Source organism: Platalea leucorodia, assembly GCF_965183815.1.
Source record: "Platalea leucorodia genome assembly, chromosome: 1".
NCBI lineage: Eukaryota > Metazoa > Chordata > Aves > Pelecaniformes > Threskiornithidae > Platalea > Platalea leucorodia.
The window spans coordinates 31,992,839-32,015,888 of NC_138823.1; the positions used below are offsets into that span (position 1 = coordinate 31,992,839).

At 43.3% G+C, this 23,050-nt stretch overlaps 1 protein-coding gene across 1 annotated transcript in view; it reads left to right on the forward strand.

Moving 5' to 3' along the window:
- Positions 1–23,050, forward strand: part of PAG1 (phosphoprotein membrane anchor with glycosphingolipid microdomains 1) — a 116,350-nt gene that overhangs the window by 64,954 nt on the left and 28,346 nt on the right. The window contains exon 3 of the mRNA XM_082326046.1: positions 3,494–3,558. The gene's annotated coding sequence lies outside the window, so the exon portion shown is untranslated. The remainder of the gene's footprint in view (positions 1–3,493; positions 3,559–23,050) is intronic.

Below are 23,050 nucleotides of genomic sequence, written 5' to 3' on the forward strand. Positions count from 1 at the left end.
ATAGTCCTTTCAAAACAAGAAAAATAGAGACGCCTGATTTTAAAAGGGCTTTCTGCTTTGCCTCTCCGATTTACAAGGGGAGCTTTGCAGAAAACTGGGACTTAAGATGCTGCTGTCTTCCCCTCTTCCTCGTGACAGCTGTAAACATCTGCTGAGGATGTCATTCATTGTCTCAGCCTACAGTTGCTCGTTAAGATTGTGAAGCATCGTGCCTCCTTGAAAATTAAACTGGGAGCACTGTGGGGAGGGAGCGACCAGCCAGCATGCTCAGAGGCTCTCCAGAGTGTGGTTTCTGAGCGGTGTGAGAGCAGCCACCGCATCGGTGCTCCGTCCCGGGGATAACGCCTCGGGAGGGAGGGGAGCTTTCCCAGCCAGTTTGGGAGGGCGGGCGGTGGCAGGTGGGGTGTGTAAGGCACGCTGCTGTGTCATCGCGCTGCGATTTCGCCTCTCCGTCCTGCTCTCGAAAAGGCAGACAAGGCTTCAAGTCATAAATTGCATTTCGTGTAACTCCTCCCTATTTTGGCTGCTTGTTCACGCAGCCACCCACGGATCTGAAACAAAAATGTGCGAAGCGAGGCAGGGAGCACTCTCACCAGTGCAGATTTCATCTCCCCTCTAGGCACCGGGGTGCCCGTCCTGCGCCGACGCCGTCTTACTCCTCCTGAACATAACAAAGCTTTCGGTAATCACAAATACATAAGCATTTTTCTCCCATCCGTTCTCATCAGCCTGTACTCCAAGAAGAGAAAAAAAAAAAAGTCCGGGGCTGTACATGAGCGTGTCTTTGTGCCACTGTTGCTTCGGCGGGCTGACAGAGGCGGCATTGTTCGCAGGCTGTGGCCGGCTTGGCAGCCAGAGAAGGTAGGGATCTGCGCCGCGCATACGGAATCGGCGAGCGGCCGAGGACAGGGGTCGAGAAACTCTGAGAGCTGCTTTAACGACAAGAGGGAGTTTCATAGCACCTCGCTAATAGCCTCTCCTGGTGTCTTCTGCACAATGCAAACGGGGTCTGGCACGAGGAGTCCTCATTAATTGAAGGTAAGGTTTTTATCTTTATAGTAGCACGGTAGCGATTGCTGCTGTTTGGTTATTAATTAAAATATGGGTGATACGACCGGAGGAGAAGTTGTGAAGTCCGCCGTACTCCTTAGGAGAATAAAGCTTCATGGTGGCATCGTGCTGCAGCTGAGGGTTATTGAAGTTTGTCTGTTCCCCTTTATGTGGGCTTAGTTTGCATTACCAGTAATGAGAAAATCTGTATGTGTTTCCATCAGAGGAAGAAAAGAGCATTTAGTCTCCTTCTCCAGCTTTCTTACTTTTTAAGCCAGAAGCTACTATGTATATGCAATATTAAATGGATTTTGCTAATAGAAATACATTAACATATAGCCATTAGGCAAGGTAAATACTTCTTCCTATTACCAGAGACAGTTCCTCCCCCCTGCAGGTACTCTCTGGGGTAGAAAACATCCTCTACAGTGGTAAAAAATTAATATTTGTTCCACACATCTCAGCAGAAAGAAAAATCGTTGTTGCATTTATTTTTTCAGCCTCTTTGTAATAACTAAGATTACACAGACTGTGCTAAACAGATTTTATGTTGTCGTGCAGATATTTCTCTTGTGTTCTTACTACTTGGATGATATTTTTAGTAGTTTTTAAATTACTATTATTTTTCTAGTTTTAAAGGTATATTTTGTCTGAGCACTTCTTCAGGCCTTTTGCTGTTCTTATTGCTGTCTGTCCCTTGTAATTGTTAAGCGCATTTTTGAGAGTGTGTACTGCTATTTGGGGATGATAATGAACGTGGTCCTAAAAGTGCATGCCTTGGAGCTGCGGCTGTTGTTCGTTTTGTGTGCCCAGGCTGACATGCTTTTGGGGTGAATGGGCTCAGCTGCGGTGGGGAGCCCCCGACACAACTCCAGATCTGGAGCTCTTAATGTCACAAGTGGCGCCTGAAAGATATTGGGGGATTTTTTGTTGATTTTTTCTCAGGAGGGGGTTAAAAAGAGGAGAATATAATTTGTGCGCTGAAGGACTTTGCTCTTTACTGCCAGCACAGCACCGTTCGTTGCATGTAATTTGGGAGAACACAGCTTGTACCTCCTGTTTGCCCAGTGGCACGTAGCAGCCCCAGAGGACACACGCTGCTTTTGTGCTCCTGTTCAGTTTTAATCTTTAGGGAGCAACTGTTTCAAAGAATAAACACATTGCCTTGTAGGAGAAACTCTGGAGAACATCCTGCTAGTGACAGTGGCAGCCGCTGCCCATCACGCTGGACGTCCCTCTGCCAAAACCGGCGGGGCTTTGCTAGCCGGCCAGCCAAAGGCCGGGAGCTGCAAGCTGTGTAACCGCGAGGTGATGGGCACAGCAGGCCAGCGAGCGAGGGTGGCCGGAGGAGATAACAGTTATCCATGGGAAACCGCGAGGCTGTTAACTGCTCGCTCAAAACGCCGTACCTGGGTTTATCCTGGCCCTCAGCCCGGGGTTTACGGCATCCCCTTCGTGCAGGCATGTCAGCCCTGCTAATCCATACGCAGCCCCCCAGGGCACTGGGCAGGCAGGTAATGAGCCTGTTTGCTCCCTCCGCGGAGGCTTTCCCCATGTGCCCCTCCACGCTGAGGGAGAGGGCTCCTCGGCCGGGCAGCAGGGCTGGGGGGATGATGCTGGACCCTGCATCCCACCGTTTGGACATCAGCATTTTAGCCGTGCCCTTCTCATCAGGGAGATGTGTTCCAGACAACACCTGCTAGTAAAGAAGGACACTTTATAGTAATAATAAGCATATTTAGACCGTTTTTTTTTTTTTTTTATCTATCAAATGAGAGATATTTATGGTCATTACCTCCCGGAGAGAGAGAAGTGAGACCCTAGATTAGATTCTGTGCGTGTGAATGATTTTCTTGCACTTGTCAGGTACCAGCAAGTGTGGAAATCCCAAATCAGAGCTTGTATACACAAGCAAAAAGATGGAACCAGAATAATTAAAGGGGTTGCAATTCATACCCGTTTTTCAGTGGGTGCTTTACTATAGGCAGTCTTATCAGGAAATAAAAATATATGTGGATAAATGTGGTTTTGCATTAAATCAAAATTGGTCATTTATCATTGTGAATACAGTGGCTTACACTGGTGTAGAGCCTGTTACTTTTACTGCTGTGTTTTAACTGACAAACACAAAGTTTCATTTACTGTTAGTTTAAAAAAGTGGAGCAAATATGTCTCCCACACATGAAATGACCCTGCTTAAAGTTTGTTTGCTAAACGCTGCGTGCCTCATTTATACAGTGACTTTTATAACCCATTTCCTCTGGAGTATATGACACTAAGCAGGCAGGGTCAATTTAAAATAGATAGCTTTTGCTTACACAGTCAACTTTCATCTATTGTATATGTTTCTGTAAACAAAAAGATGCAGCAGTTTGTGATGGACGTAAGCACAGGCAGGGCCTTTGCGGTAACTTCTTAACTGGCATTTCATCGTTTTTTCCAGCACAGAAGCTTTTGCTTCCTCCCTGGGAGAGCCTGTATGAAGACCTGCGTGGACGGTGCTGTAAGGTAAGGAATACTCCCACTGAGAGCCACGTTTTTTAAGTTCTTCTTCCTGATTTTGCTTTGCTACGGAGCTCCCACGTGAGAAGATGCTTCACTCTGCATCTGATTTCTTCTCAGAAGGACTTGCATATGGTGGTCCTTCATGGTTCGGTAGTAACAAATATGTGAGCAAAATTAACTGTTTCCTGTGTAGATGATAATATGTCTTAAATGATGTTGAATGTCACTATCGTGTGAAGTTTTCTATGTGTACTCTTTCTCTCCCGCGAGCCTCAAACAGTCCCTTTGGGGACAGGATCCTGCTGTGTGTCTGGTGTACTGCTCGGTGCAGCAGGTCCCTCTGCAGCATCACTTGCAGTATTTTATTCAGCTCTGAAGTGTTAAATTAAAACAGGATAGTCCGGTGTGTCTTCTGATTCCCAGAAATACCATGGCTTTGTGGCCTTCCCCTGCCAGCTTTAACATCACCTTTCCTTCTCAACTTCGCTTCTCTCTCCTCCTGCTGGGTAGCAGCCCCCATCATCTCTGCACCCCTTCAGACACGGTGCGCTCGAGGCTCTTATCCACAGGCAGGCTGATCATCAGCCAACAGCAGCTTTCTGACCTCCTCTCCCAGGACCCACCTCTGTCGTGTTTTACTCTACCTCACGCACCGAGTGAACAAATAAATGGTCAATAAATGAAGAATCTATTTGAAATACGATGACTAGAAATTGTGTAGCTCTTCCGATTTGGGGGCCTAAAAGACAGGCTTTCATGCAGTGCTAGGCAGATTACACAGCCTGCGTGGATATTACAAAGTCCAGAAGTGTTGGTATAGTATAGCTGTGCTGCTTGTTTCCTTAATCTGCTTTTTAGAGACACCCGGAATATTCATCTTAATCATCTGTTTCCGCTGCATAGTAGGTACAGGAGGAAATACCAGAGAAAGCCCTGTCACTGGGAAAACGCATCATTTGAATGTGCAATGTAAATATTTTAACTAACCAAATGTAAACACTGTTTTGGCTTTAGGATGGGAAAAGGCTGTCACAGTCAAAAATGAGCTGACATAAGAGTGACCCTGTATAGATGACACACAAAATTATATTCACACATTTTGGTAATCAAAACAGAGCCCTTAATGAATTGCCTAGTGTGAAAGGAATTACAAACACAAATGTGCCTCACACAAGACAATCGGAAGTCACTGCTGTATTAACATTAGAAGGAAGGACTTTCAGGATTCCTGAGGACCCAAGGTCCATGGAGGGATGATGTGAGATGAGAGAGATGAGATGATGAGCGATGTGAGATGGTAAGAGCTAGAGAGAGGCCGGAGACCCTGGAGGAGAATCTAAACTGTAAAGTATGCTCTGAATATCCAGGCCAGGACATTTAATTCAGAAGTTTCCAAGGGTTAGGAGATGGTAGAAGCAACAAAGATACTAGATACAGCAAGAAGCGCCTTACGTCATTCACAGACGTGCTGTGGGTTTTTCAGTTGTGGATTCAAAGGAAAGCAGAGTTCTTAGGGAGCTCAGAGCGGTTGCTCATTAGCTGTGCCTACACTGGCTTCATAAGTGTTTGAAGACTTATGGTCAAGTGGTACTTGATAGAAACCAGACACGGGATTTAACTTTTGGTGCTGAATACGGTCCTGAAAAATAGTGCTATAGCACAGGATACAGAATCCTCCAGATGAAAGCCCACTTGACTTTATCGTGCAGTAGATGCTACGAAGTGGAGACCCGAAATGGTCTTTGGGCGTTCATCCGATTGCTAAGCAGAAGAAACATATGGAGATTATTTCATTGGCTATATGTTCTTGCCCATGGATTGTTAATATCAGAAGAGGAAGAAACAACACAGATCGACTAGACTCCATGGATTGTGAGAAACTAGTTAGATCTTATTTCTGTAGACACACGTCTATGTAAATGCCCAAGCAAGTAAGCTTTCATTACTGGAATAGCTGGGGGATTTTTTTAAAGTTGATTTTTGCTTGTATTACCAACAATGGGTAATATATTAACATCTGCCTCACATTTGCTATTTCTTTGTTCTAACAGCTGGAAATTTACATTTACACATAGGCCTCAGAGCTAAAAATGTCATTCCCTAGGATAAAAACCCATACTGATTTTTGTCATTCTCCTTGTTAGGAAAGGAGACACAGGGAAAAGACAAATGGGAAGGGTAGCCCCCAGATGATAAATGCTTTCAGTTGGAGCACAGATTAATCATGTATAGTGTAGCCTAAGAGTGTCATTGTCTGCCATTACTACAGCAATGTAGCTGTAGCCAAATGAGCAGATCTACTAAGAATAAAAATTATCCAAAGAAAGTAGAAGAAACCAAATACTTAAGTCATCAGTAAAGAGAAAAATACAATATCATTTTTTTCAGTATAGAGGAAATGAAGAGCCTTTTTTGTGTGGATGAGAAGTGTTTTGCATAGGTGAGAATAACTTTGATGTTATCCTTGAATAAAACTTCTGTTGCTAGAAAATCCATCATTTTATGCATTAACTTCATGGAACTATTCTCTCAAATACAGATAATCGAAATCTTCCTTACCTCCCAGACAGATGTATCAATTTTCATGGGAAAGCATCAATACATTCAAAAGGAAGAACTTCATTTTTTCCCTTTAGGAGAAAGGGAACTTTTGCTAAAGTGCTATATTGTGCTTTTTTTTTTTTTCCAAAAAAAGGATCTAAAATGGCTTGTTTTAGCACAGGAGAAGAGGTAGGAACAGACTACTTTGTAGTGCTGAACTCACAGCGTCGTTTTTCTAAAAGAAAATAGCATTATTTGAAGAAGGGGTTTAGATGGCCGATGAGAGAGAGGGAATTTAAGAGGAGGAAACAGAAGTGCAGTTGAAAAATGTTTGGAATGACAGTGTAAACTTCAGGGAGAAAGGGAATTAGATAAAAGAATCTGTGAGAGTGGGAATAATAACGTGAAGGGGAACAAACTGTGCTGGTGAGATCTTTTGGCCTAGATTTTGAAAAGAATTCAGAATATGATCTGCAATCTCTGTCTTTGTTTGGGAGGGGGAATGGGAGATTTTCCATTTACGGTAAAGTGGAGTAATAATGTCACTGCCCCAGCTGTTAAAGTATTTTAAAATCTATTTCAAACTGATGATTGCAGTGTTAAAGTATAGACTGCTGTGGTCAGAAGAAAGAGAAACTGGAACTGATCCCAGAAAGTGGGGTGAAAGCATAATTTATGCTTCCCTGAGAGGGGATGGGACCACTAGTCCAGTCGGGCTCATTCTCGCTCCGTTCGGTAAGAGACTGGTTCTTAGGAAGCCTCTTTGGATATAGCTGTAAGTGAACAAATCTCAAGGTTCAAATCTGCAAGGGGAACTAGGAAGCCTCCATCAAAGCCAGGGATAACTAGGAAGCATATTTTGAGTCCAAAAGGGCCATCTGAGGGTGGCTTTGCAAAGCACGTGAGGACCGTGGCATCCCAAGCATCTCTGGCGTACACTTGAGCACTGACTCGTGTGAGGCAGTGTTTCTGTGGAAGGTGGATGGGCTACACAGGAGCTCCCATGCCTACAGCTGCTTCAGAAGCTGCTTTTTCATCATGGTACAGAGTAATCTGTGATCTTTGCCTATGTAACACAGTCTTTGAATTCCTATCTACATATCACCTATTCCAGGTGAACAGCAACAACTTTCAGTGTTAGGTAAATCTGTCTGTGAGATGAATTTATACTTGCGCTGTCGTACACTGTCAGTAGCCTTAGACAATCCACTATCATCAGACTTACTTGGCTTCTCAGTTCTGCTCTTGTGGCACAGCCAATTCCATTTCAGTGTATGTCAATTAAGGAGAGTGTGGTCTAATAATATTTTACATTTACACAGCACCTCTCATCCCAGAGTACTTTATAAATCATGTATATTCAACACCACTGACCTTTCACAGTCCCTTGAGAGCAGGAGAGCAACCGTTTTACAAAAGCAATACAAACCATAGGAATTTTTTCTCTATAATACTGGGGGAACCCATTAATTACAGAATGAGTTATATGTTCCCTAAGCTACAGCTTCAGGTTTTAAAGACTTTTATCGAAAATTTCCTCAAGATAAAGTGCATGATCCTACATTTTGTGTACACCGTGAACAAACAGCTAATCCATCTTTCCAAGACTGGACCCCTGGCAACATTTCACTCTTGCCTCTAAATGAACATAAAAGTATCACTACTTCTATACCTTGGCTGTCATTTTATCTGTAAATTGTCACCTCCTCCTGCAGGATCTGCCCAAAATCCTGTAGTCTGCGTTCCCCCATCAGCTGCTGGAGATCCTCCCATCCCAGTGTGAGAGGTACAGCAAAATAGGTACATCAGAAAACCTGTTTAATTGCTTTTGAGGGATTCAGATGTAACTGATCTTCTGGGCTATCAAGCTGAAGAAGTTCAGTGTGGCTATGCATTGGGCCAGCATAGGCAGAGGAGAGATGAGCAAAGCCAAAGGACAAGGAGGAGGAGGACAATGGCAATGAATTAATCTTCCTGGCATTCAGTGCCCCTTCCCGTAAACATTAAGAGGACGATCGGAAGCCTACTGAGATCATTTGGCGTCTGTCCCTGCAGCATTGCTGCCGTGGGGAATGGCAGTGGTCGGTGAGGGAGGGTGTGAGGGCCTTGGTCTGCTGGAGCATCCTTCTTGTGATGTGCAGAGGCTCAGCCTGTGTGCAGGACCACCTCGGTGGGGACAGATTCCCTCTATTTACTTCAGGAAAAAACTCCAGGGGAGCTGCTTTCCTTGTTTTTAAAGAAGAAAATAGGTATGCAGCCTGTTCTAGTACAGCATTTGCCAACCAGCCATTGTGGAGGTTAATTTGGGCCTTATTTAATCTGTTGTTTTAAACAGAAGGACAGCAACATTTCTATTTTAGTTGTACAATTCAGCAAATGGATTACAAAACCACAGTTAACTCTGAATGCCATGGATGGTAACTCAGTTAATAGTAGATTAAAAGAATCTTTAGGTTTTCAGTGTATTGTTTTGCCATTTATCTCTCTTCGTAGCTTGTCTGGGTTTAATGTAGTTTGTTCCATTTAGGAGCATTACTGAGACAAACCCCATTAAAGCAGGCATTATAGTCCTTGTTTTGATTAGCACTCAAGGCCACTAGATAATGATGCTTAAAAAAAAAAATCTCGTGTTTCTCTCATGGTCATTAGCACTCTGATCACCACCAACCTTTCTACCACAGTGTAAGTCTTTTTTTTTTTTTTCCCCTCTCTTTAAATCCCAGAGCCAATTGTGAATGCCTTTAATATGGTCTGTGACATTTGAACTGTAACATTTATCTTGAAAATAACAATTCTTGCTCTTTCAGTGCTCATACTTGCAAGAAATCGGATCTTCGTATGTAAGACTTGTGGTCAAAAACTATCATTACTAGCTAGTATTTTGCAAAGCTATTTTATTGGGGCGATTTTCTTTCATTTTATTTTGTGGTGAGGCTTTGTAGACATTCAGGTATGTACATGTTCTTCTCAAACAACACCCTGACCAGAAAAAGGCATTTGCACCACTCCTACCAAGACGGCGACCAATATAGGACCATTTCAGTCCCAGACTGATACAGGCAATTAAAATAATTTCCTCACATAATGTTTAAACCAGTGACATGTAATTCTAGGATGAAGCCTCTCAGCACCTCTTTCCAACACTCGTCTGCACTCAGAGGATGAGCAGCTGCTATTACATGCTAATGTCTTTTGAGGGTGAATGGCCATTTTAGGACATGTTATTAACTCTGTGCAAATGGATGCATTTTCTATCCTGGTGTCCAGAGTTGACCTCACATGCTGTTCCCTTTACATGTTTCAGTTTTGTTAACCAAAAAGAAAAATGAGAAAAATTATGAGTTCGACGAGTTGGGCTTGGCATCTTGAAGGATGGGGAATGTCCATCTGTTAATTACACACTCCAGCCGTAGGGACCAGACCTCTCACCTTACAGGCACGTGAAGTTGCAGGTCGCTAAGGGCGGAAGGCTAGCCGGGACAATTAACATTTCTAATAACACAGCTGACTCATTTTACCAGTATTGCTGTGTTTTACCTACTGTAGATGAACACTGGTGTACCTGAAAAGAGGCACTCGCCCCAGTCTTCACCATTTATTCTTACAGACCCAAGTTGCCCTGTGTTTCCACTAACTTGCCAGCTCCAAGCGTGAGAGCCCAGCAGTCTCCTGAGGTCCTTTGAGCTGCTCATCAAAGCCTCAGAGCCGGCTGAACGCTTGTTTTCGTGAACATATTTCTATATAGAGAGATAAAAATTGCTGCTTTTTTTTCTCTCTTCCTCCTAAAGAGGAAAAAAATGTGTGCACCGAAAAAGTGTGGCATATGGGGCTTTATTATAGACTTGCTTTGGCTTACGACCCTCCTGTCTTAGTACTGACAGTGTGTTTCTGGCTGTGGCCATGATCCCCCAGCCCCTGCTCCAGCCTGTGGGGGCTGAGTGGCCAGGAGTGCCAAATTTAGAAAATGTTAGTAATTTTTGTTGGACTGTTTCTCCATTCTTTCCACCAATATAAACCTTCTGAGCACAGAAGCCCTTTCTGCCCTTTCTGCCCTTTTATCATATTGCAGCCCAAGCCACCTAATCCGTACTCCTTTGGTTTGGGCATTTTTTGGTTAATTTTGCTCACTAGAGCATCCAGTTCTCCTCTATTCCTACTATTTGTTTTGTCTAGCCTTGCTCAGAGTAGATAACTAATGCAGTAGTTAAAATACCATCATGTTAATGCTCTATACCAGGGATGGAAACCTTGTCTCAGAAGCAGTTACACATGAAGCAGGCTGAAGAAAGAGCTTCAGAGTGGAATAACACTCGCTATGGTATTCAACCAGTCACCACACTAACTTGATTTGGCCTGTTATTATTTTTACGTAGATAGTTGCTGCAGTTAAATTAAAAGCCATTTCCCAATTTCTAAGCAACAGAAGTGAACCAGATCTCTGGAAGATATTATCTTAATAAAATCCATTTAAAAATATGTAAATCCTCACTTGTGAATTCCTGATAAACAGAGAATAAATTCCCACAGTTCCTTATTTATTTAATTTATATGCCATTATAACTGTGAATGAGGCTTTACAAAACCACAGGGACACAATCTTTGCCCTAAAGAGATTGTAGCTGAAATTAGACACAACTATAACCAATGGCTTCAATAGACAAAGCAGGATTACACCAAATAAAAAAGATTCATATTGTGTATATTGTATACATTGTAAGCTTGTGATAATACAATTATTTGGAAAAGACCTGTTTGTCACCCCTGAATGTGGTGATTAACAACAAAGCTCTGGAATAAAGCCATCATTAGTGTTTTCTGGTTTAAACCGGAAAACTTGAGACACTAATGACTAATCATTGCTTTCCTAAGGGCGATTTAATTGAAAAGCTGGATTTAATGGAGGCAATATTCAGTGGTGTATTTGACTTTCTAGATGCTGTGGCCTCCAAGGATCTTCACTCCGTTTTAGACCCTTCTTCTAAGCTAATGACATTAAGTTTGTCTTCTGTGTTTTATTACATGATGAAGGCAGAGCCTCTTGGAAGCTCTGTCAGGACTTCCGTGCTTTCTTCACCCTTCACTGTGGGTACACAGTGGATAATAAGATTTCTCTGAGTTTTAAGTAAAGGAGTGTCTTACTCCATCCACATAGAGCTCTTTTTCTACTATTTAGCTACAAGTACCTGTGTAATATTTTGTTTCTGGGAATAAGCCATAATTGTGCAGTATATCATTGTTTGAGTGTTCCTCAGCAGAAGAGGCTACCATCCTCATGTGAATACTGCATGTACTTGTATCAGATCCTCAGGCTTTATTTTGACATTTGAATATCTAGACCTTTTGTTTAACAGGACTTTGGATAACGAACTGAGGTTTGGCCACTATTTGCAGAGCTCTGCTAAAATAGAGCTCATCTCGTCTGCTCTCCGGAAGAGAGGAGCAGGTAACGCTGGCGGTGGGAGCAACACGGGCTGGGCGAGGGGCATGGGGCTGGAAATGTCCCCACCTTCTCAGCCCCTTCGGTGGCTGAGGGTCAGGGGTTTTCTCCCCAGTGATTTGCTCAGATACGAAAGGGGGTTAATGTAGCCGCTCACCTACCCCATGGGATTCTGGCGTGGCTAATTAGTCAATATTTGCACAGCTCTGTGAAAATGCCTTAGAAGTGCCAATTATGAATTATAATTATCTTGTGAAGATGATTGGGAGTCCACGTTTGCATGTTGATTCAGGCCATGGGAGTAAGCCTTTCAAATAACGGCTCTTATTTAAGTGCCTTACCTATTCCTTATCTCTTGTGTGTGGTTTTTTTTAAGGATGATGAGAAACATTAGTTTACCCTCAGGAAAGACCAGGTCTGACTGTTTTTAATAATGAGTTATGTACTTAGTCACAGTAGGTAAATTTACAAACCAAGCAGGACACACTCAGAGATCGATTCTGTCTGTTCGGCAGATGGTTTTACACAATAGGCATCAGGACAAGCCTGCTGAGACTTTAAAACAAACACTTCTAAGTAACATTGCCATAAGCCTGTTAATACAGTGGCAATTCCTGTTTTAAACTCTGCAGAGCTCCTACTTTATTTATATCCCATCTATTTACTGAAGTATAATAGATTTACTCTGGGAAGAGACTAAATCTCAGCAGATTTACACTGAAGGCTGACATTTAATTTTCAACTTACTTTCACAAAATAGTAACTAATGCTTAGCACTAACTGCAGGACACTTAGTTATTTTATTCATAGCAGCACACCAGTATTAAAGACAAAGCAAGAATAGCCTACAAAAGATGTCCATGACTTGACTTGCAGGTTTTGATATTCCTGGAAATTTTCTGTTGCAGCGAGAATGCTTTTGTATTTTTCTTAAGGTCTCTGCGTTTTCTTGTAACTTTATAAATGTTGCTGGTCTCTTTAACTGGCTAATAAAAGGCTTTATTATTTATTCTACGTTTATGTAAATTAGTTGGGCAAATAGTTGCCTGTAATGCAGGTTTAATATTTTAGTGTGTAGATGTGTATGTTAATGATGCATTAAATAAAAAGAAACCTAGAGTGGCACCTAATTCCACAGAAGGGACACCGTTCCGCCTGCAGTTATTATACGAGAGTGACTGGGAACAGAATTGGGCCAGAAGTTCCCTGCATACCTGTCTTTTTGCAGTAACATAAAATTTTAATGGGGAAGAATTACAGGGAAATGAACACTTTGTTTAAAAATGTTCATGAAGGGAGAAGAACTTTTCTTTTTTTTTCTGAATATGGGTCTTTTGATGGTTGTTTGCTAATCTTATGCTTACACATGCATTCTGTAGCTGCACAGGAACGTTTAACACAATGTTGATATGAGCCCACATGTTGATGCTCCAGCGGAGGGGTCTTAAATATTCATACGATGACTAGATTCATGTGGTTTTATTTCCTTCTTTTCTTCTCTACCCGGAGTCCTAAACACCGTCAGATAATTAAACATTGTACGGTCTGTGGTAGTAAACGTTTCTGGAAATCTGGACATTCATTTTTTGTCCTGCCAGCTGGAAGGTGTGTGATGCTCTGGCATTGCTCTACTTGGAGAAAAGTGTTCTTTGGACATTAGACTAAAATGTTTTATCCCTGCATAAATCCTTACGACTTTCTGAGAAGGATTTAGTGCTAAGAGCATTCATCCCTTGTGTAGAAAATGATTGTAGGGGAAGATGCTTGTATCTGTGTAACAATTAAGCATGATGTTACTGCTGTGAGATTCAACTGCAGATGAAAACTCCTAAATTTATGCAAGTACCTGCAAGGCACCTTCAGGCCCCATTACAGTCAGTGGAGACCAGGTCCCCCTTCAGCTGCCCACCCAGAAGCAGCTGGTGCCGTTTAAGATGCCCTGGGACATTTTTCATAGTCTCTAATCGCTATTTGAGAAGCTTGAGAGTTTTCTCATGCTGTGGTCCTGTGCCACGTCTGCCAACCACATCCAGATGCAGGTTTCATTTGCCTAAAGAGAGGGCATTGAATGCCATTTTAAATGCCATAGGCTATGCCCCTTGGCCTCCAGCTGCCACTCCAGAAGGACACAAATCTCCTGGAGTTCCTGCATCAAGTTGTCCATCTCCGTGGACATATCTGCATAGACATTCAGATAGCTTCAATGTCCTCAGGCAACTCAAGTGGTCCTAGCTGCCTGTGTTTAGGCAACTAAATGGCATCCCTGTGGGCTGGTCAGCTGCATCCCTTGCCAGGCTCCATTGCCTGGTAGCCTGTGGGAATCCAGGAGGCTCAGACACATCATTCACGCATAGACACACTTGGGCATCTCATGCATCTCATGATGGGTGGCTGACTCCCACCCATCTTGTCACATGTGTGACATTTCACTGAGCCTGCCGTGCTGCCTGGGACTTTGTTGACAGAAAATGAAAAAACTATGGAAGGGCTGAGAGGCAGAAAGGAGAGAAAACTGTAGCTGCTGCCCATGCTTCTGCTCTGCTGTGGTCTGCAGCTCAGCTGGTGAGACGCACTGGGGATTTCACGCAGGGTCTCCCAATCCTCCAGTCTCATCCGCAGAGCCACAGAACAGCAATGTGGGCAATCAAGCCAAGCCAGAAAGCTGCATCAGGGGAAATCAGTGGCTCTGAGGCTTGATCACTGGGCAGCACCAGCACACTGGAATAAATTGGGTCTCCTGAAATGGGTCAAGTGACTGTCCTTCTGAGACAGCAGTAGGTACTCTACGGTAACTGGCTTGTTTTCTCCATCCATTCAGGCTGACCTTTGAGTTTTCCATCATTTTGCCTTTTCCTTGCCTTTGCTTCACCTGCATTTGCCAGCAGTAATGTCTTTGCCTATTAACAGTTGTGTACCAACTGCTGTGCTTTTTCTTTTTCTGGCAGTTTCCGTGCAGATTTTTCTTGCTTTTTTTGCCCCAAACCTTTTTGGTGTACGTCAGCATTTTATCTCTTTGCGTGCATGAGGGAATGATAGGAGCCATGATCTATTTGGGTCAGTGCATGCCTGTGTGTAACCATTCCAAAATGAGGGATTTTCTAAGAATAAATTCTCCCTCACCAATCTGGTTCTCATTCTTGCCCACGCTCCCATCTGCTATTTTTAGACTTGTGAAACTGGGGTAAAGAGAGTGATGAGTCTTTCTGTTGTTTTTGCTTTCTTCCAGCCAAACTCAGTCTTGTGTTTCTCCTGTTAGTTGAATAACTCATGGAAATACACAGCAAACAAGTAGTTTAGCAGCTGCCCCAAACTAAGGCCTACAGCGATGTGTTACAAGTCAGCTGAAAATTCAAAAAGGATTCTCTAAAAGGATGGCACGGTTGTTTTCCTGAATTTAGCACATCAATTTGATATTGCATCTAAGTAAATGCAGAGCTGGATTACCTCTGCTATTCAGGCCATTAGCCAGCTGTTCATAGTAGTCGAGAAAATCTTTCAACAAAAGGAAAAATTAATTTACTATTGCTGCCATCAAATTAACCTGTAAGTGGTTCAGCTTTCAATAACTAATGGTCACCCTCTTGATTTGTGAACGGTTTCTTTGAAAACTGTCCCATTAAACTGTTCCCTTCTGCAGAATCTGATTGCTTTACAATAAAACTGTCTCCCTAAGCAATGGAAAAGGATAAAAAGAGGTTCGTTCACCATATAGTGTTAGGTTATCCTTTAAAATGAACCACGTTCAGGAGGGTATTACAGCAGGCCTGAGCATGGCAAATTTCTCAAAGAATAAAGAGAAAGCAGATGAAATCCAGACTGCTTGGTGAAGGAAAATCGGACCTGAAGAGGGTATTATAACAGTGATGTAATGGTAAATTGTAAAAGATAACTAGCTGTTGACATTGCTGGGGGGACGGGGAAGCGTATTGTAGCTGTATACGTTCTTGAGCTGACATTTCATTATCACGTATATGTTTGTGTCTTGTATGTTACTTAATGTTATTTATCACATTTTAGGTAAGCAGTCCTATTACTTCATTCCTATCATTTCATTCTCTTCCTGAGAGAGTGTTTTCATGTATTTCTTGTCATCTGCCCTTTGTATTTCTGACATGCCCTGCCCTTGCTCACTACTTGGGCATCCTAATATTAATAGGCCATAACCAAAGTAATCAACAGATGTTGATATCAGTACTGGTAATTTTATAAGGAGTTTGTGTGAGTATGTTTGATTGGTATATTATTATAGAAAAATAATTCAGGGGGAAGAAGTGCTAAAACAAAAATGTTGCCCAAGGTGAGAAATAGTCAGCTGATGGCAAGGGTGACGGTGCCCTGCTAGACGGACCAAGCCTCGAGGTGGGTGGAGAAGTGATGGCAGCTCATGGAGCCGTGAGGCAGAGGTGAGCTGTGGCAACACCAGCGTGGCCTCCAGAAAGGAGGAGGAGGTGTCTGTGGAAGGAGGAATGAGGCTCCGCGGGTGGCAGAAGGTGGGTGAAGGTATCAGAAGGCAAGATGACAGAGGTGGAGGCTTCCTGGCTGTGCAGGAGTGCAGGCAGTAGCTGCCTTTGTGGTGTGCGTGGACGTGGACGTGGGCTCAGGCCTCTGGTGCGTGTGCGTGGTCACATCTGCACAGCTGACAGACTCTCCTCAGCTGCTGTGTGAATGAGACGTGCTTACTACTGACCAGTTGTACACAAGTTTTGAGCTTGCTGTCTGCTCTTCCCCTCATACATCACTGGTATAAGACTGTTCTTCTTCTTACCTGGTCTGTTTTGACTGTCTCTCCTGTCCCTGGAGAGCAGTTATCCTGTATCCAGTACGGGTTTTCATCAAATTCCAGTCTTACTCTTCTCCTTCAAAACCTTAACAGGACCAAGTTCCATGGCGAAAAAGTAATGATTTGGGTCAGCACAAAACTGAAACCTGGAAGAAGAGAAGCCAGGCTGGTTATTGATTGTGTGAAGTGATGTGATGCTCCGCTTGTCCTGCCTACCAGTAATTGCTTCTCTGTCATCATGCTTTGGCAGCTCTTAGCTGAAAGTAGTAGCAAAGCTTCTTGCAGCAGGCATGATGTATTTATCCTTCTCTCTGCAGTGCTACCCATATTGTAGCGCTTCCTGCTAAAATAGTGCCAGTGATAGTAACATGGGAAAGCACAGAGGCAGGGGAAGTCTCGCAGCATTAGTGATGCTTAAATTGCAGAAAAACTGATGCCAACAGGCAGCAAAAAGAACAGACTGGAGGAAGGGCAAAAAAGGATTTTTTTTTTAGTCATTTGTTATTCAACAAATTCAAGTTTACAAGCTACAGGCCAAATTCTGTCTTCTGATTCTTACTTAGGTGCAAGAGGCGTGTATTTTTATTAGGGATCATGATTTATTCATGTTGAGGAAATGTTCTGTTTATCCCAAGTTCAGATGCAAAGCGGTAGTTAGTAGATGACATTCAGGCTGGAGATTTCCCTTGAAACAACATGGGAAAGTATTTATTTTCTGAAGTCCATTTCCCTTCACAGATGGTTTCCTACTGTAAAATATCCAGCAGTCAGGAGAAAGAGCCCAAAACTGTGACAGGCAACTGCATTTGCTGGATATGTAAATGCAATATTCATACATAGCTTTATGGAGGGTTTCTTTTCCACAGAGTATGAACCAAACATCTCAATTAAATCGAGGAGGGGAAGACCTGGTTTTCATTAGCTGTGAAGACTTTCAGAATTACATTAGTTGCAGTTCATTAGATCTTATAATCGTATTTGCTGTGTGTCATGATGAGGGAGTGAGGGGTTTGGGTGTGCGTGGGGGGAACCCAGCTCGTAGATCATTCCCACAGGATCTCTAATTACCTTCTACTGCCTCAGTCCATCGGGATCAATCCCTGAGCTTTGTATTTCCCTCTCTACAGCAGGAAAGCAGGAGGATAAAATGCACCACGTGCCAGGACATTGGTGTGGGCGGCAGGAAAGAGTTGGGTTTATTTTGCCTCGGTACGCCACGCTGCTCCAGCTGGCAAGCGGGGCAGCAGCAGTGCTTCGGCGGGGAGGTGAAACCGCAGGATATGCTGGACTGCCACAAGTAAGTGGTGTTGTCATTTGCCCCAGCTCTGCTTCCAATTGAAAGGACAGAATGACCTGATAATGCTAGTCTTGGGGGGAAATTGCAATGAAATGGTGCAACAACGTGAGGCCATGAAAAGACCTGGTTTGTCAGTGCTGCTCCCGCCACGCAAAGGTTTAGCCATGTTTTCTGTTCTTATGTGTCAATCAAGAAAGTCAACTCCAAGGAGTGCGTCTGAAGACAAGAATTCAAACTGTCTCTGTTGTATATCGCCTTTCCCAGAGGGTCACCACACATGAACCTCCCCTCCTTTCATCCGTGATTTACAGATGTCTCCTCTCCTAATTCCAGGTGTCTGAAAGTTCACTGGTCTGTAAGAGCAGACTAGGTATGATGAGCTTTGAAGGTCAAAACTAGTCTCCTCTACCTTTGAAGGTACCCCTCTCTCCATAGAAGTTAGTCTTTACTGACCATGCAGAGCATACGGGCAGCCAGTTTAGATTATTTTTAGATGACTGAAGTTAAGGCAGCACCTCCCCTCAAGGACCACACAGCTGTGCTTCCAACTGGAAGGAGAAAAGGAAGATCATGTAGATGCGGCACTAGCTGGGGACACCAGGTATCTGGGATCAGTTCTCATCTCTGCCAAAGCGCTCTTCAGAAACCGGCGAATCCTTCTCTGTCTTGGGCTTTTTTTTTCATGAAAAGGAAGTTATTTACACAGGGATTCTCTCACGTGCTGCCTTGGTCTTATCTAGATAAAATGTAAACTCTTCAGGACAGGGACTGTCTCCAGAGATGAAGGCGGCTCTGCATATAGCCACCAAATAGTTAAGAAAAGTTGACATTCCTAATGAAATACAAATGCTAAAAAGTTAAAAATCACTTTATGCAATCAATTAGAGTGAATAACAAGAAATGGGAGCTTGAAATAGCTCTTCACCTTTACAAAGAACATCAGCAGACGAGCACTGTTTTCTTAAAATTGGTCTGTTGCTAAGTTAAATGACTGACTGCTGCCTCTCTTGCTGTGGGATATTACACAGCTCAGTTCTCACTAATTCCTCTTGCTTCAAGATTATTTAATCTTAAATATAACAGGCCCTTCTGATGTCATTTGTGCTCCACCTCCAAGGGCCATCACTTAACTTCCCTGGAACACTCCTGTCTTCCAGACTTTTATATCTATAGATTATATGCTAGTGTTGATGCTCAGTAAGCTGGGCTTTTTAGATTTAAAATTCTTTTGATTAGGTTTTTCAAAATTGGAATGATTCTGGTGTGCTTCATTTTGCGGGGGATCTCACTCAAGGTGCGTTAAAAGGCTGTAATGTCCTGACAGTTGGATACAAAGCATTTTTTAAATTTACCAGTTTAGGCAGAATTAATCTCACTGTAAGTACTAAAATTTTAGCAATCTAAAAGTTAAGTATCAGTGGAAGTCATTTAGTCTTCCCCTGTGACGAGAACCGAGGTGAGGTCTCTCAGGTGGGATCGCACAGATAGCATCCGGGTGAAGAGAAGCCTGTTTTTAGAGGTGTAAACACACAGAAGTTGAATCCCACTCTAAGTAGGAGTCTTGGTTTTTTTAGAAAAAAACTTCTTCGGCAGCATTTCATTGGGGATAATCAGAGCATTGTGGTTTGCTGCTGCATATTTTGCAATCTTCTATATCTTTATAAGTTCAGGGTCCTTTGGAAATTGAAAGTAGCCTCTGGAAAAGTACTATCTATCCATTGTGTTTCATGGGCCTGATTCAAACACCAGTTTGAGAACAAGTGCAATTGCTATGGATTTTAGAGGTCTTTTAGGTCAGATGACAGAGGCAATCTCTGTGTGTGCCCACTTCCCAGGCTTGGGGGAATTTCCCTGTTTCCGTTATTATTACCTGAGTTTGCAAAAGGGTCGCTCGAAATGTTGTGGCGCTGCAAAGACTGAAAGGGGACTTGGCATCGGAGAATTACATAAACAGCAACGTGCAATTATAAACAGGCTGTGTTTAATATGAAATAGCATCTAGTTCCAGGAACAGCAAAGCTATCAGGAGTAGTTGTGTCAGAGCTGGAAAACACTTCACAAAGACAGCTTTCATTTCTATATGCTCTAAAGCATGCAGTAATCGTGGTCTAATTACCTCACTGCAGCCAGAAAGCAATATGGGATATTGTGGGGGTGTGGGAAAGAGAATAATATGCTACAATTAAGCTGTAGTCTTTGGCATGGTCACTCATCAGATAAAGCTTTTCTGCTGTTGCATTCGAGACAGTCATTATTTGGCTGCTAAAGCCTGGGGAAAATATGTGGTGGTGTTCCTGGGAGCTGTTTCACAGAGGCTTCATTATCGGTTTCTTCCTCAGCAGCTGGCCAAGCCCAGCCGATGCTCTGCATTTGCAAGCTGTGTCCGCAGCGCTCCGCTTTTCGCTGCTTGTGCTGGGGGGTTTTGTACTGCTGGTAGTGAAATGAGGGTAACGTTATTACCCACCGTGGAAGCAATTTGTGAGGTTTAAATTATTGGTTTAAAAACCTGTTTGCTCGGGACCTGATTTATAATGGAAGATACCTTTGGCAGAGATTTGTGATCGTGTGGTTTATACACAGAAAGACCTTGTGAATGTGGGAAATAAATGTGCTAGCTACGTGACAAGTTAGGTGCATAATTATGCACATGTATTAACCCCGGGACGCGGACTGTGTTTCACTGGGACATAATCATGTTCACATGCAATTATGCTCACCTTCCTTTGAAAATCTAGTTTTACAGTCTGCTAGAAAACCTTGCTAGTGACATCTTTTATTTTCTAGAATGCTCCACCATTTTAATAGAAACTATTCGGCCGCCTTGAAGCAAGCTCTTGAATTCACACACTTAATTGTTCATACGACTTTCCTGATTCTTCCCACCTTCCCAAATGTCTTTCTGAGGAGGAGAGGCAGCCTGCAATGCAGGCTCGTGTGGAATTGCTGAAATTCTAGTAGGAAGAGAGAGGAAAGCGTGGAAGGAAAAGTCAGGTCAACTTTGAATATGCTGACCTTGAGGTGACGTGGTCTGACAAGGCACGAATGAGTTCACTGGAGTATGAATGCAGATTGTGGTGTAGATCAGCATTTACTGCTGCAAAAGCCTTTTTTAATTTTTCTGCAATGCCACAGACAGATGGTTTCAGAGAGACTTGGTTTCCCTTTAGGAGATGTTAAGACTTAGAAGGGGTTAAAAGTGACCAGTGGTTTGGGACTGTTCATTTTTGTCTTAGATCTGGTTTTGCCTTATAGAGCACACACATTCTTTGATAAGCCACCTATGATTTCTGTAAAAGTAGATACAGTGGGGAATTAGATCAGAACCTCATTATTCTGCTGCTTCACAAAGCAGAAACATGAACTATTTTGAAGGCACACACAGTCCCTGCAAGGCTCGTCTGACAGCCTGCAACAACAGCATAGTCCATGTCAGTAATTCCTTCCAGCATCAGGCTTTCAGGACCGGCCTTAATTATGTGCACATCTGGTCTCCTGCAGCAGTTCTTCACTGCTTGGAATAAAACACGTCTGTCTTTAACTGTTCTTGTTAAATGGGTGCTGCCAAGCCAAGCAGCTCAAAACACAACTGCACCAGAAGAGCTTTAATCTGTTGCAGGAAAGGACTCGTCCTGATTTAGTGCACAAGAACCCCAAAAGTGAACGACATGAGAAGGGTGATCTTGGTCTTAAGGTTTGCATAGTTCAATACTGGATCTACATATAAAGAGCTAGAAGCTGAAACAAGGCAACGCAGATGCAGAAGCAGTAACACAAATCGGTCTTACAACTTTTTTGCAGTGCATTTGGAGAAAATTCACAATCTTGATTCTGTTGACACTGTGGTGTTAGGAGAGGTTCTGCCAAGCAGGACCTCCATCCAGACAGCCATCCTGTCACTTGTTGTCTCCAGAAGCATTTAATTGCAATTGTTCTTATGCACCTAGCACCAATTTAAAGCAAGGATAATGTCTGTGTATTCAGGCTGCTCCATAGGGTCATCTATGTTAATGTAGCAATGCCTGAGAATTATCTGAATTTTCTCTTTTTGATAAAATTTCATCATCTTTGTACTTACTTTATTAGATGCTCATACATGCTTATTGCTGTTTTGATATCTTAATATAGTTTTTGTCACCTATAACAGAGGCGATTGCCCCAGGCAGCAAACAGATCTGGGAGCTGGGAGAGAGACAGGAGCTGGTGAGAGGAGCTGGAGTGGGTGGAAACCTGGGCATGTCCTGTGGTGGAGGAGTATTGAGGGGCGAGAAGGAGCTGTAGCACAGGGGGATCGAGATCAAAAGGACCCACTGTTATCAGGTTCTCAGTCTGAGATACAAAGGATCTGGTTTTACCAAGTTAGAACAGCCTGAAGCATAATTTTGGCTGCAGTCAGAAGGCTCTTTCCCAGACTAATCCCAAGCACCACTCAGGAGTTAGCTCTGGTCAGGGACCACCCCTGGAAGTCAATTTGGATGCAACCACCATTCTGTGGAGAACAAGAAAGTTTAACAGTATGGGCTCGGGCTCTACCATGCCAGCTGGCTGCAGTACAAGGCAGTTATCCCCAACGTGTTTAATTTACTGCTATGGATATAACCTTAATGTTCAGAGCATGACTCCCACCAACTTCTGCAGACAGGCTCCAAACCAGGACTTGCAGTAGGAGATACCTATGAAAAATTTGGCCCAAGTATTTTGCCCACACAGGGACAAATGCAGCCCAGATGGTGTCACAAAAGTTGGGTGTAATGCCATATCAGGTTATGCTGCCAGGAATCCACCAGCTGTGGCAAGCTACAGAAAGGAGACACTCAGGAGGTCCGTCCAGCTGCTCTGCCGTTAAAGCATGGTGAGGCCACATGGTGGAAAAGGTCAGAAAACAGTTTCAATTTAAAATCAAGATGTTTAGAGAAGGGATGTTTGGGTGAAGGAAGGGTGCTTTAAGTTCATTTTAATCCAGCTCACCATAGTGCTACACTTAAGCTTGTGCCAGGAGCATGAGTGGCATTTCCCTGCCAGTGGTGTGGTATTTCCATGCATGCAGAGAACAGTCCTGACACGGAAACGGTTCTGGATTGAGTAAAGTGCGTCTGCCACGTCCTCCCTCTTCTCTGAATCAAGTGCACAGTTTGGTGTGAACTCTTGTTGGTGCAGGAGTTGTGGTAATGGATTGCCTTCCTTCGGGTGTTTTCTGTAGTGTGGCCTGAGAATGTTACAAACGAGGGACGTGCTCACTCTTTGGGCACTTGGAGATACACTGCACCCGCTGGTGCCTGGGCTGGGTCTGAAGTTGCAGAGGGAGTTTTCTGGAGAGGCAGTAAGGTAACAGGACCTCATTAGGTCCCCTGTAGGATGCTAGCTTCATAGAGAAAGTCTGTTTTCAGGATTTGGAGGAACAGATGATAAAAGGATCTATGTCCAGGGGTGTTACTCGCACCTG